This window comes from Nipponia nippon, unplaced genomic scaffold (genome assembly GCF_047370975.1).
Source record: "Nipponia nippon isolate SJK-2023a ecotype South Korea unplaced genomic scaffold, ASM4737097v1 scaffold_3, whole genome shotgun sequence".
Taxonomy (NCBI): domain Eukaryota; kingdom Metazoa; phylum Chordata; class Aves; order Pelecaniformes; family Threskiornithidae; genus Nipponia; species Nipponia nippon.
The window spans coordinates 73,874,200-73,886,654 of record NW_028262347.1 but is presented as its reverse complement, the minus strand read 5'-3'; the positions used below and the strand labels follow the sequence as shown (position 1 = coordinate 73,886,654).

The 12,455-nt window shown below is 42.1% G+C and overlaps 1 protein-coding gene across 11 annotated transcripts in view; it reads right to left on the bottom strand.

Annotated features, from left to right (window-relative positions):
- SOX5 (SRY-box transcription factor 5) overlaps window positions 1-12,455 on the bottom strand; it is a 645,708-nt gene that overhangs the window by 340,191 nt on the left and 293,062 nt on the right. Inside the window, exons 4-5 of one of the 11 annotated variants that reach the window (XM_087765886.1) lie at window positions 11,595-11,762; window positions 11,018-11,084 (exon numbers count right to left, since the gene is read on the bottom strand). The exons of the other annotated variants lie outside the window; for them this stretch is intronic. The gene's annotated coding sequence lies outside the window, so the exon portion shown is untranslated. The remainder of the gene's footprint in view (window positions 1-11,017; window positions 11,085-11,594; window positions 11,763-12,455) is intronic. 11 annotated transcript variants of the gene reach the window in all.

Sequence of the window (12,455 nt, the reverse complement as noted above, 5' to 3'; positions counted from 1 at the left end):
GCAGTTGTGTCAAAAGATTAAATACGATGGGACATGCAGAGAAAACCAGTTGTGTCAAGCGCATTTGTCTCTCTCCAAAAAACCCAACCCAACCAACCAAAGATAACGTGGGTTCTTCTATTCACCTTACCAAAATGCCACTTCAGTTAGAAAGATAAATCGTAACACAGCAAATTAGGTTTTACTTCTGGACAATTTTTCCAAAGAAGTTCAGCACCTCTGCTTAAGCTCAGCTTAAAGAATTGCACACCATTTCTGAGAGCTGCTGGGCAGCTGCTGTGCTCTGTCACAGAGGCGGCTCCTCTTCAGTACTGGCTGGCGATAAGGAGGGCAGGATACACAATCCTTATTCCCATAAAGCTGTTTAATATACATAACTAGTCCCATTGATATCAATAGGAAAACATATACTGTAAAAAAAAGTAGTGCAGGAGAACATTCACCTTTCCACAAGAAATTGACACAACAGATACACCCAGTCTAAGTACACTAGAAGTTACTTTCCAAAAAGCCCAAACAATAACTGCTAACATAACCATGTGGATTACATAGTCTTAGTTTATGGAAAAAAACAGAGTGATGTCTTGTATCTTTGCTAATATGACTATTGCCTGATTTTTTTTTTTTTTTAATGGAAGAAAGAGGTTTAAATAGGTTTAATGAAAGAAGAAGAAATAGGTTTAATGAAAATAATTTGTGGGAAAAGTTTTTCCTACTTAAATCATTAAAAAGCAACAAACACAAAAATTATCGAGACAATTACGCAGTTTTGACAAAATTTCTGTGACAGCTCAGACATGCAGAAGAGATGTCACAACAGCTAGAGAGGCCAGAGCTCCGAATCAAGCAGAATAGAAACTTAACCTGTTTCTACCACACCATCACTACCACTGTAGCTCCTGGAGTCTTCTGGCTTCTTAGGTATTTCCACAATTTCTTTGAAAGATACAGTTTTCATTCCAAGACAGAAAAATACTTCATGAAACATTTTTTTTTTTTCCTTCATTTTAGGCCAGCTTTAATGGTAACTGCAGGGATTTTCAATTACTGTTATAAATCCAGAAAAGCAGTAAAGTTTTTCTTTTAAGGTCATTAAAAGTAACTTCCTTGTAAAAGAATCTATAATACTTTCACAAGGCGATCAAGAATCTTACCTAATTCTTCATTACTATGATGAGAAATTACACAAAGGACTAAGGCCAAGAGTCTACCAATGTTACCTAAAAAGAAAGAGCCCGGAAAGAGGTTCCAGAAGCTTGACAGAAATGGATCTCATGGAGCCTTATTTCACCTTTGCCTTTTTTTTTTTTTTCCCCTTCTTTCTTGTGAAATCTGTCTCCTTTGCTTTGATGCCTTTGATTGAAAGGTATTGTGTAAGTGACTCACGTTTGCACACCTCAGAAACATGAGCACCAACAACAGCCAAAACATACAATTTGGTATATTTGCTTGCTGACTAAACACTTTTTCTTATATCTTTCTTTGCTTGGAGGGTAAATTGTTAGTTTCAAAGCTGAATGACTGCTTCAGTAAGTTGGTAGCAGACTATTGGTACAGTGCGATAATTAAGGGATCTTAGTTCTTAAACAACGCTGATAAAACAGAAATCCCTCTCCCTTTTTTCTGGATTACCTTTAGAACTGAAATCAGAGCATGCTAAATGAATAATAATTTGCACCTTCTGTGAATGATAGAAGATTGAATCAAATTTTAACTAGACTCTATTTGTAAATCCCTCAGGATGACATAATTACTATTCAACACATACCTTAATTAGCTGTACACATCTATTTCATAGTATTTAACAGGTTTAAAACAGCTTTTATTGTCTGTTGAATGGATGTTCCATTCTTATCAAAATGAAAATAATCCTGAATTTCCTAAACTGGAAGAAATTTGCTCACAAGAGTCAAGAAAAGACATACAAATTGCTGTCCCTATAATCAAAGTTATCCTTTTTTAGCATTTTAGTTTTGTTTCAAATTTGTACTAATGGTATAAAGAATTGATAATGCACTGATGTGAATTTTGTTGCTGCTTCTTTCCTTTTGATGAAAAAAGACCACGGTTGCACTGTCTGTTGAAAAAAAATCTACTCAAACTTTTGCACAGAATTTGAAATGAAGGCAAGTCAAGTTGGGACACAATTTCTTGTTCTGGTTTGGATTACAATATGACCTTACCTCTAGAAAGCATTACTGCTTTCATTGCTCCATCATGGATCAGAAACGGGCTAAAATTTGGCAAGCCATTCCTTCAGGTGAAACCGAAGAATTGGCATTTCAGACCTTGATCCTCGTGTTGTGTAAAAGCAGGTACTTGCTCACACGCAAAGGCTGTTCTTAAAACTAATGGGCTCTCCAGAGCAACACGGCTCAGCTCATACGCTGCAGGCTGCCTCAGCAAAGGCTGGGCGCCTGTGCCACGAGCCGAGGCTTGCTGCCGAATCTGAAGCACAATCTTCCCTAAAATGTTTCACTGCTTAATTTTGCTGACAACAAAAGCAAACAACGACGACAATGATTATGTGCAGACACATATGCATGTGGTATGTTTTCATTATTTCGTCAAACTGCCCCAAGTGAGATTAAAACGTTTACTTAAGTACTTATTTTATGCTCTGTGTCATTTGCTTTCTGTTCTCCTTAAAATTTAATGCAAAAGACGGCTGGCTCTTCAGCACAACTCGCTGTTCCTGAGGCCAAATCTAAATGAAGATGCTCGACACACGAGGAAACGACAGAGGCTGAGCCTGGGGGAGAGGGGAAGGCAGGACTAGAAGTGCCCTACTCTCCCAGCCACCTTGGCTTCACTGGGACCAGAGAGAAGCCAAGACCTCCGCAGCCACCGTAAGGGAGCACTGCCAGGACCCATGGGGAAAGGGGAAAGATCATGCAGGATGAGGTGCACATCTGTGGGACAGGAGAAACTAAATGACTCAAGGAGAGGACCCGTAGCCTGAAGGATATTTTAGGTACTACCCCTCCCAACCACCCAAAAGTCATCAGAGCAGTACTTAAAGTCATAGGATTTGCCACAAATAGCGATGCTTAGAAACCAAAAAGACCCTAAAACACACACAAATGCCTTCCAATGCATTTGAGATCCTTTTGTTTTTATCTTTCTTACTTCTTAGGGTGCCCCTATATCATATTTTCAAGTTTTTCACTGCAATTCATTGGAATAAAAATTCACTTTTGCATAAGTAGAGGTAGAGATTCTCACACACTCATGTAATCTCAGAATGGGGCTTTACAAGACACATCACATATTGTAAGCTTCATGATAAAATTGCAGGCATGGTGTTGGGAAACTAATCTGTTTCGTCACAGAAACAGAATCAAGTAAAACAAAAGTAAACTTAGTCAGGAGTGCTCTGAGCTGTAACTACTGGAGAGACTAAGCCTCCTCTTTTGTGCTACTGCAGCACTTGAGGTCCCTTGAGGTGACAACAAGATGGACCTCATGTTGCTGCACTGTGTATCTATCTTAAACTCATTACCCTGAAAAAGAGAAAAGCTATTTGTACTCTCCCCAGTAAACTTGCTCTTCTCGATTTTCCTAACATTACAATGTAACTTTCCTGCCTGTCATTTTCGTCACATGTTTTGTATTGGAAAAATTGCAAAACACAGTGAGCAAATGCTACCATATGTAATTACTGCATAGCATTAGAATAGTGCTGGATACTCTCTAATTACATAGAGTACTGTTGATATGCATATAAAAAAAAAAATCATATTGATTACTTATATTTCATACTGGAAAGAAAAGTAGTTTGAGCTCAGCCGGCTACCCAGGAAAAACTACAGGAGGCCAAAGAAGGATTTACAATTCTTTTCCGCTTAAATGACATCGTCTGTGAGGAAACATGCATTTTGATGGAGCACATTATAGAAGAACATTGTGAGGGTAAAAAAAGCATGATAGGAGATCCAGGCAGCAAAACCATGTGATTTTAAGCATCATAAAAAGTTGGTAGTGCCAGCTCACGTGGATCAGCCATTATGTTTGGTCCCTAACTGAATCCTGCTGTCTCATAATCCTTATGCCATATTATTTATTATTTGCATTATATATTATTTGCGTTGCAGTATCCCCAGCAAGGCCCCCAGGAAACCCCACAGGAGTATTTTCACGTTTGGCTGATTAGTTTTGCATCTGCATAAAAATATTTGCCTTGTTGCCTGAAACCTTGACTTCAGTGCGGAAATGCACAAAGAGCAGGAAATAAATCTGATCTTTATGCTTTCTATCTCCAAGTTAATAAAATGTTTAAATAATTAACTTATAATAATTAAAGATGAAGTTAATAATATGAAGAATGTCTTAAAGTTACAGTGTGTCAAATTTCTGAAAGCACTTCTAAGTTCTGCTGAAGCCCCAAGTAACTGAAAACTTGCTGAGTGGAGAGCAGGGGCACCCGAGCCATCAATAGCCATTTCAAACTTGACTTAATATCTCTGTGGAATACGTGACAATAAAAATCAGCTAAGATGATACCTGCTGTGTATGGCTGTGATTTCACCATGAAGGCAATAGCACTTACATGTGAAACCCATTCTGTGGGTAATTTGGGGGGGGGGGGGGGGGGAAGTATGTGCACCTCCAGAAGAAAGAAAACTTGACAAAAACATCAAGTTCATGGTGTTGGTTTTTCTAATCGTGAATTATTATAAGTGGAGATATTGTCTCTACATACTGCATGTTGGCACAACCACAGTTCATTCTCGTGTAAATAACGTGGGATAGCATTATACAAATTGCAAATATGGCACTTAATTTTATTAAAGAAAACAACTGATGCAACAGCAGCTACAGCAAAACTGGGATGGTAAACAGATTAATTTTTATCAAACTTTTCATTGGGCCTTTCTGACAGTTAATAAGGATACTTTACGGAAGCCATACACTCAGTGAGACTCTGCCTATGCTAGTTATGTTGATCCAAACAATTTCAACAGGGTTGAAGGAGGCTCTAAAATCCTACCATAGGAAAGGCAGGTACAATTAACTCAGCTAAATGATTTGGCTTTATTATTTCCTTTGAGGGAATCTGGACGAAGAATTCCTGGACTTTGATTAATTTGGACCTGGAATAACAAGATCATTGGATGGAGAAGTCAGTCAAACATGGAAGAAAGAATGGAACAGACTAATTCTTACCAGCCATTTGCTTTGGTGAGCTTAAGCTGACAGGCATTACCCTATTCTCAAAAAGTTAAAAAACTCCAAGTGGGAGTTCCCATGCAGTGGGAAAAAGTGAACAGTGTATTTGGGATCTGGTAGGTAAACTATATCTGAAAAAAAAAATTTGGTCCTAGGTGCTAAAGTACAGCAGATCTGTGCCCTCATTAGCTTACATTCATCCAAACCTTCTTCTGTGCCCTTCTGTGCTTAGATTCGGCTGTGCACACAACCTATTTTCTATTTATGCAACATCTGCTCCGCTTTGAGATTGCGAGCAAGAGCATTTCCAGGCTCCAAAGCAGGATGAGATTACAGACAGGCAAACTGAGCTGGATAAAACAAGGCTGGAGCCACAAGGTTTAGGTTCAACTCATATTATTTAAGATTCCAAAAATGTCTCTATTTCGCTTTAACATAAGTGATTTCCACATTTATACCTCCTTGCAGTTTCCAGAAGGAAGGGAAAGAGACTGCTTAATTAGTAAAAGTTCATCTAGTACTGTTCTCTCACATGACCAGAGTGCCAAATCTTGTGGGTATCACGTGTACTACCATAATTAAACCTTCATCCCTGATTATTCAGAGCTCGGTAGTCATCTAAGCCTTGTCATCTGGACACGGTGATGTTCTGTTACCACTGGAATGAAGAAGGGAGTCCAGGAAGAAAGAGGATGTCCAAGCACAGATGATGCCGGTACAAAAAATGACCACCTTGTGGGAAGATTTCAGGGACTGAGAGAGGAAAGAAGCTGCAGTGCTGCTGAAGTGGGGGGAGACGGTGGGGACGGCCACGCAGGATCCCCCTGGAGATGACCAGTTGAAAGGAAGAGGAGCGGGGGGGCCCTTTTTTCCTAAGGAGCAACTAGTGACATTTGTGGTAATGTCCGCAGTAAAATTAACACTGGTTCCTGTGAAAATCATCTATGTGGGCAGTAAGACCACAATTTGGTCTGCAGCAGTGACAGCCACTATATATAGAAGATCTAATTAATATTTTTTTTAATAGCAACAGGCAGAAGATTAAACATCTGACCAAGATGACAACCTCAGGGCTGACTGACAGGACCACAGAGCTCTTCATACCTTCCTGCTGGACTTGGCTCACTGACTGCATCTCTCACTCACTGGCAAAGCACACCTGAACTACGGAGATGCTGCTGCTATTGAACTGACAGTTCAACAGCCCCACCAATACTCTGGAAGCCCACAAGCTCACAAAAAAAAAAAACCAGCTCAAATTCACAAGCTGACCAGAAAGATAGTGGTTTCCCAGTTTGATTATCCAAATACTTTCAGCAGGGTTCAGTGGAATAATAGTTCACTGATAGCCTTAAAAAAAAAAAAAATTAAAAAATAAATGAATCCCTCTTCACTTGGCCATGATTGAGGGTTTTTTCCTTCCTTGGAGGAGCCTGCAAGACAAGGAATGCCATTCAGCTAATAGGGACTGGCTGCATCAAAAAGCAGCCAGGATTTCTCTGTCTCCCCATTCTTCCCCTCCCCAACACAATAGACCTGAAAACAAAAGACAGATTATTAGGTTTAAGTATGTAGCCCATTCTCCACATACCCCTTCCCCCCTCCTCCCACCCCTTCTTCAGCACATCTGGTAACCATGTGTGGCAAGTGCTAATGAAGACTTTCCTGAGCGAGCTACAATTAGTTCCGACTGCTGTTCGCCTCTCTCGGCTGTACCGAGGATAAAAACCAACACAAAATAAAACAAAATCTTTCCTTCGCTGTTCCCGAAACCTCCTCCTGCCCGTGGGATTCCCCCTCCTCATCATCCTGCTGAAATTGAAACAAAAAAAAGTGTAAGCAAATACTTTAAGGCTCTCTTCCACCTGATTTTTTTCTTTTTTTTTTTTTTTTTAAATCAGCATTTTATTCATTTTGATTGAACACGACAGGCAGGCAACAGTGTTTCTATGATCCTGTCTACAATAGAGAATTGTTAAACAGATGTCCATTTTTTTTTTTTCCTTCTAGCCTGGCAATATTATACACATAGCAGTTTTATCTGCTTGAGCAGATCAAATTTGTGTGTGTGTGTGCGCGCGAGCGTGTGTGTTGCCATTTGGAGTGATTAGAATAAGCCGCACAGAGGCAAGATGTATTGTGCACAATTAAGCCCATCTCCAGACCGCACATTTTTGTTTACTCTTGGTCTCTTCTCCTCTCCCCAATCAAGCTACTAATAGAGCTGTTTCAAGTTTCAACAAGGACCACATTAACTGCTGGTCTCCACATGAAACAGAATGCCAAAGCCCAGCCTCTCCCCAAGATCTAAGCGCCATCCTCCCCATCCTCCTTTACATTTCTCTCTGAAACCGCCGTGGCCCTCACCTTCAAAATTCCTAATGATTCCCCCAGTAGACACTCTGGGCGCAACGTAAAATTTCACAGTGTGAGACTTTACGTGTTCTTTGTCATTTCCCTCGGCTGTGTCACGCAACATGATTGCCACTGACCAACCCCTACTTGAAAGTATGTTCCCACTAAACAAACAATCCAGATAATTGCTGTAGAAGTGATGATATCTGCACACATCATATTTCAATTATACCTTATTCATGCAAAAAATGGCTATGACCCTCCTATGCCTTTTGAACAGTGCTGTATATTGAAATGCAAAAAACTAAGTTCTAAAAGCAGAACAAAAGCAAAACTGATTCTTTAAAAGGAGTTATTCTCTTAAAATACACACGTATCTACTTGCCAAATGATTTCTCAGAGAAGATGATAGGCTGGAGTAATGCAGGGAGGGAGGAACAAAAGCGGTTTTAATCATGGTTCGGATTAAAGAGTTGTATAACAATTGCTCTCCCTCCAGGCATATATACTGTACATGCTCACTGTAAATGATCAGCATTTAAAGAAACAAAGTGCACCATGAAGCATTTAACATACAGACAGCTGCATATACATTAACACTTTATTAATCAAAAGACAATGGGCATCTTTCTCACTGGTGATACCAGAAAACAGCACGTACGCACACATGATCGACAGCCAAAGCCAGGCAGGAATGTAGCTTCTCCCCTACCCCAGTTTTAAGTACATAAACCCCACAAAAAAAAAAAGGGGGGGGGGGAGGAGGGGGAGCACAAGACTCTCTCCAATTTGTCTGCCTCTTATTTTTGAGGGCTTCTTTTCAGGAAAAAAAAAAAAAAATTGCTTCATCTCCACATAGTCTTGTTTTCCTCCGCACCAAGCAGGGAGTAGAGCAAAGCTGTTGCACTCCTAGCAATATTTTTCTATAAAACATAAATTTTACACTTTGAAAAAAAGGCTAATTTTACTGGTAATGAATACCAGTAATAACTTAATGAGTCACCGCAGTACACACTTTAAGGAGGAGCTGGTGCTAATGCGTGAATAATTATTGACACAATTAAGTGCCCAACACTGGGCCTGTTAAACTGCTTCTGGCACGTGAGGGCTCCTTAATGGCTCGGCGGTATCATACAATGACCCTAAAAGGTTTTAAAGTGCAGAGAGCTCTCCTCTACTACCGCAAGGGATCCTCGGATCTCAAATCCGTTCCCCGCTAAATAACGTTGAATTGTCGAGGATTTACATCTCATGTGGGGTTTCACCCTGTTGCCAGGCTGAATAATTAGCTATTTACCGATTCAGTAAACAGTAAGCTCACCCTTTGACCTGCCTTGGTATAGACTGTCTGGTCCGTAACCCTGCCGGGGGCTTCTGCCTGCCTAATGGCTGCTCTGTGAGCGAGGGCTGCTGCTGGAAACCAGGCTGCTCCCTTCCTACCGGCAGCTCTGTAGCACAGGAGCCCAGTGCCACGCCAGCCGTTGAATCCTTAACTTAGTGGCTGGGGTGGAATTAATCTCCAGCTCACCTACAAAAAATTGCTTGAAATCGAAAAAGAGTACTAGGCACCAAAAAAGCCACTGGGTGAAAACATCTCCAAGCTGTTTCGTCATGCTGCACGTCTAACCGATCCCACCGCGTGCACATACCCACCCCGAGAGGCTCAAGCCCCCCAGCCCCCACTGCACACACTCAGCCCCCTCTCACCACCATTAAAAGGCTTGCCCTGTCTCTATTTTACGACGCGTGTGAATGTATAGATGTCCCAATTAAACACAAACCAAATCTCAGGCCCCACCACGCATACCACGCTTATCTCTGACAAGTCCAGCAGAATCGCTGGAGATACTTGTGAGGCAACATTATCATTGGGAAAGCTGTTAAAAAGCCACCTCTGGCGAATAACTCTCTAGCATGTTTCACAAGAAGGATGCTTCTGTCCTCCGAATGGACGGGGCTGTCTCTTTAAGTCAAAACGCCCTGCCAAGACGCCTCATCAGTTAGCTGGAGCAACACCTGCACGCACACAAAAATTGACCTTTTTTCCCTGTCATCCTGAACTTCCCCTGACCTTCCCCAAGCTATTCCAGCATGTGCATAGGTCCATTAGATAGATGGACAGATAGACAGATGTGCAAGCAGACAGACAGATCATAACATTTTGTATTAAAATCTGCACCACCCCAAGTACTGCATCTACAGCATTATCACCGAGGGAGTCCCCCGTCCAGGGTTAATAAGAGTGTGTTTGAGCATGTAACGCCGTGGTCGCGTGCCGGCTGCGGGGCAGCTATCACATCTGAGAGACATACGAAAGGAGAAAAGAAGGATCCTCCGGGATGGCCCAGCATAGCCCTCCTGGTCCTCCCAACGCAAGCACGCTGTTAACGGGAGCAGAGGCAGCAAGAACAATTACAAGGAAGTGGACAATGAAGCGAGTTATAATCAAATTCTGCACGCAGCTACCCTGTGAAAGACTGCGTGGCAAACAGCTGGCTAGTCGCTACAGCGTGCGAGTCTCCTGCGCTCCAGAGCTGCTCCAACGGATGGTGGTGGGACGCCATGCCATGAGGAGGAAGGACAGACAGGCTGGACAGACAATGTCTGCAATGGGCGGTCGGAGAATCCTCCCTCCTCCTGCTGTGGCCTGTCTGGCCTTAGCAAAGCACTCGATTGCTCTGTGTTTTCTCATCTGCTAAATGCAAATAAAGATGCTACCATCATTGCAGGACGTTGTAGGCACATATTCACTTTAAACCCATGTGTTGTACTTTAAGAAACAAATGAGAACAGGAAAACCTGACAGACCTGAAAAATAGATATTCTGAATTAGAAACTACCGTATACTCAGTCTAATACTTCTCCCACAGGAGAAAGCTTGGAAGGGAGATATTTCTTAAAAAAAAATAAATGGCTTCATTAATGTCCATTCATCAGATAACTGGAGATACAAACCCCAGCCCTTCCTGACAGACACCACAGGCCAACATCCAGCTTACTGGGACCTGGAGCACAGCTACAGGTTGACCGTGTCCCAGGTGATGACACTTTCCCACTGATGCAGTTCCAGATTTCCCACAACCTGAGGCCTTATCGGAAACACCAGAAATAAGTATAAGTTGTGAAGAAGATTGCCAGCACGCATGACGAGCTTCTAAAGAAATCAAGATTTATTGGGGGCCACAGATGGATAAGGTGGACCTTGCAAGAGCTTAGCAGTTCACGTACCCACCGGGAGAGGAGCAGCCCCCTCACTGCTCCATCGGCTGTGCATCAGGCAGGCACCGGGTGCTCCATGTAACTACACCTGGGGACAGCAACCAGGGAAGAGACCCTGTTCCCCTAACTTAGGAGCCAGGCATCTACAAGTCTGGGTTTTATAGACACCAAATTCCTTTCAAGGGTTTGGCTTCTATTTAGTTATGCTCATAAAGGCAGCGAGTCAGAAATAAACCTAAGGACCTTCAGGACATAGGAGATGGCCTCAACTCACCTTCCCACCAAGAGAGGTCCTGCAGTGCACTGCACAGTGTCAATACAACGCACCTTCAAAAGTACTCCTGCTTGGCAAAAAAAAGAAAAAAAAAAGCTGCATGAGCTATTTGGGGAAAAAATCTAGGGCTTTTTTGGTTCAAAGGCAAAAAGTTACTAAGTGGCAAAGCAGTAGTGGGCTTTGTCACTTGGAAATCAATGAGCTGCCAGTGAGAGTTTCACTCATAGCTATATCATGCCAGCTTAACGGTACCAGACCCTTCATAAATGGCTCTTGACCTCTTGCCCTAACTCACAGCAGAAGACAGCTGCTCTAACAAGAGCAGTCCTGCAAAGCCAGCTTTGTGTAGAGCAGGGTTTTACCACCGCTCTGCTGAGCTGCCATGTGGCCAGCACTGCCAAGACCCAGCCCTAGGTAACTTCCAGGCTGCCCTTTCTTTTCTGTAACAAATCAAACGTGCCACAAAATATTGCCACATCCCATGAGTATATTGACACAATTGGGACTTCAACCCCAATTTTGCTTTGCGTTTTTCAAATGGCTTTATTTATCTTAAGATAAAGCGCATGTACTTTACCAATATGCTTAGGGCCTGATCCAGGGGCCAGCCGTGTCGGGGAAGTGGAGTCAATGAATATACTGGGCACTGGGTCGCCTGAGGATGGGGCCCCTCCTGAGGTGCTGACCTGTGGCTCAGCTGCAACAGGAGCCAGAGAACCCTAAGACACTTGCAGGATTAGTCCTCCTAAAAAAAGAAAGAGATGATGAATTTTTTATGACTTGCAGTGCTAAACGTATGTTTTGAAGTCAGCTGGTGTGAAAACTGCAGGGAAAAGGAATCAAACTTTAGGCTGCTGGTCATAGGTTTTCATAACGTGGAGCAGAAAAAAACAGACATTGTGTTTGCATTCTATTTCTGGGCCTTTTAAGCTGTAACAGCATGAGTGGTATTTGCATCAGGAGTTACCATATATCATTGCAAGCAACATATGCATAGATGGAAAAAAGATGACGGCAGCAGCAGGTTCAGTGAAATCTCAGGATCTCTCTGTGATAGGGACCTGCTAAAGGTTTGGTTTTATTTAGCGTAGCTTAAAATGTCATTGGCATATGTGTTTCTCAATTAACACCAATTTAATACACTCCAGAAGTGTTCTATTCTGAGAGCAGGCTTCAGAGTTTACAAAGGATCTAACCTGACATTTCAGTACAGGATATCCAGCCCCATTTACAATCAGGAAAGCACATTATGAAGGCTAGATTTTTTTCTTTGACATTGTGTAACGTTGCCTCTAATGATAAATACAAAAGTCAGAAAAATCCCAGCGAATGGTGCTGTATGGAAATTATGAGTCCCTCCAACCTCTGTGAGTCACTCATATCCCCCAGATGAAATGGTGCCTCGCAGCAAATGCAGAGATTCAGCAAGTGATGGTTG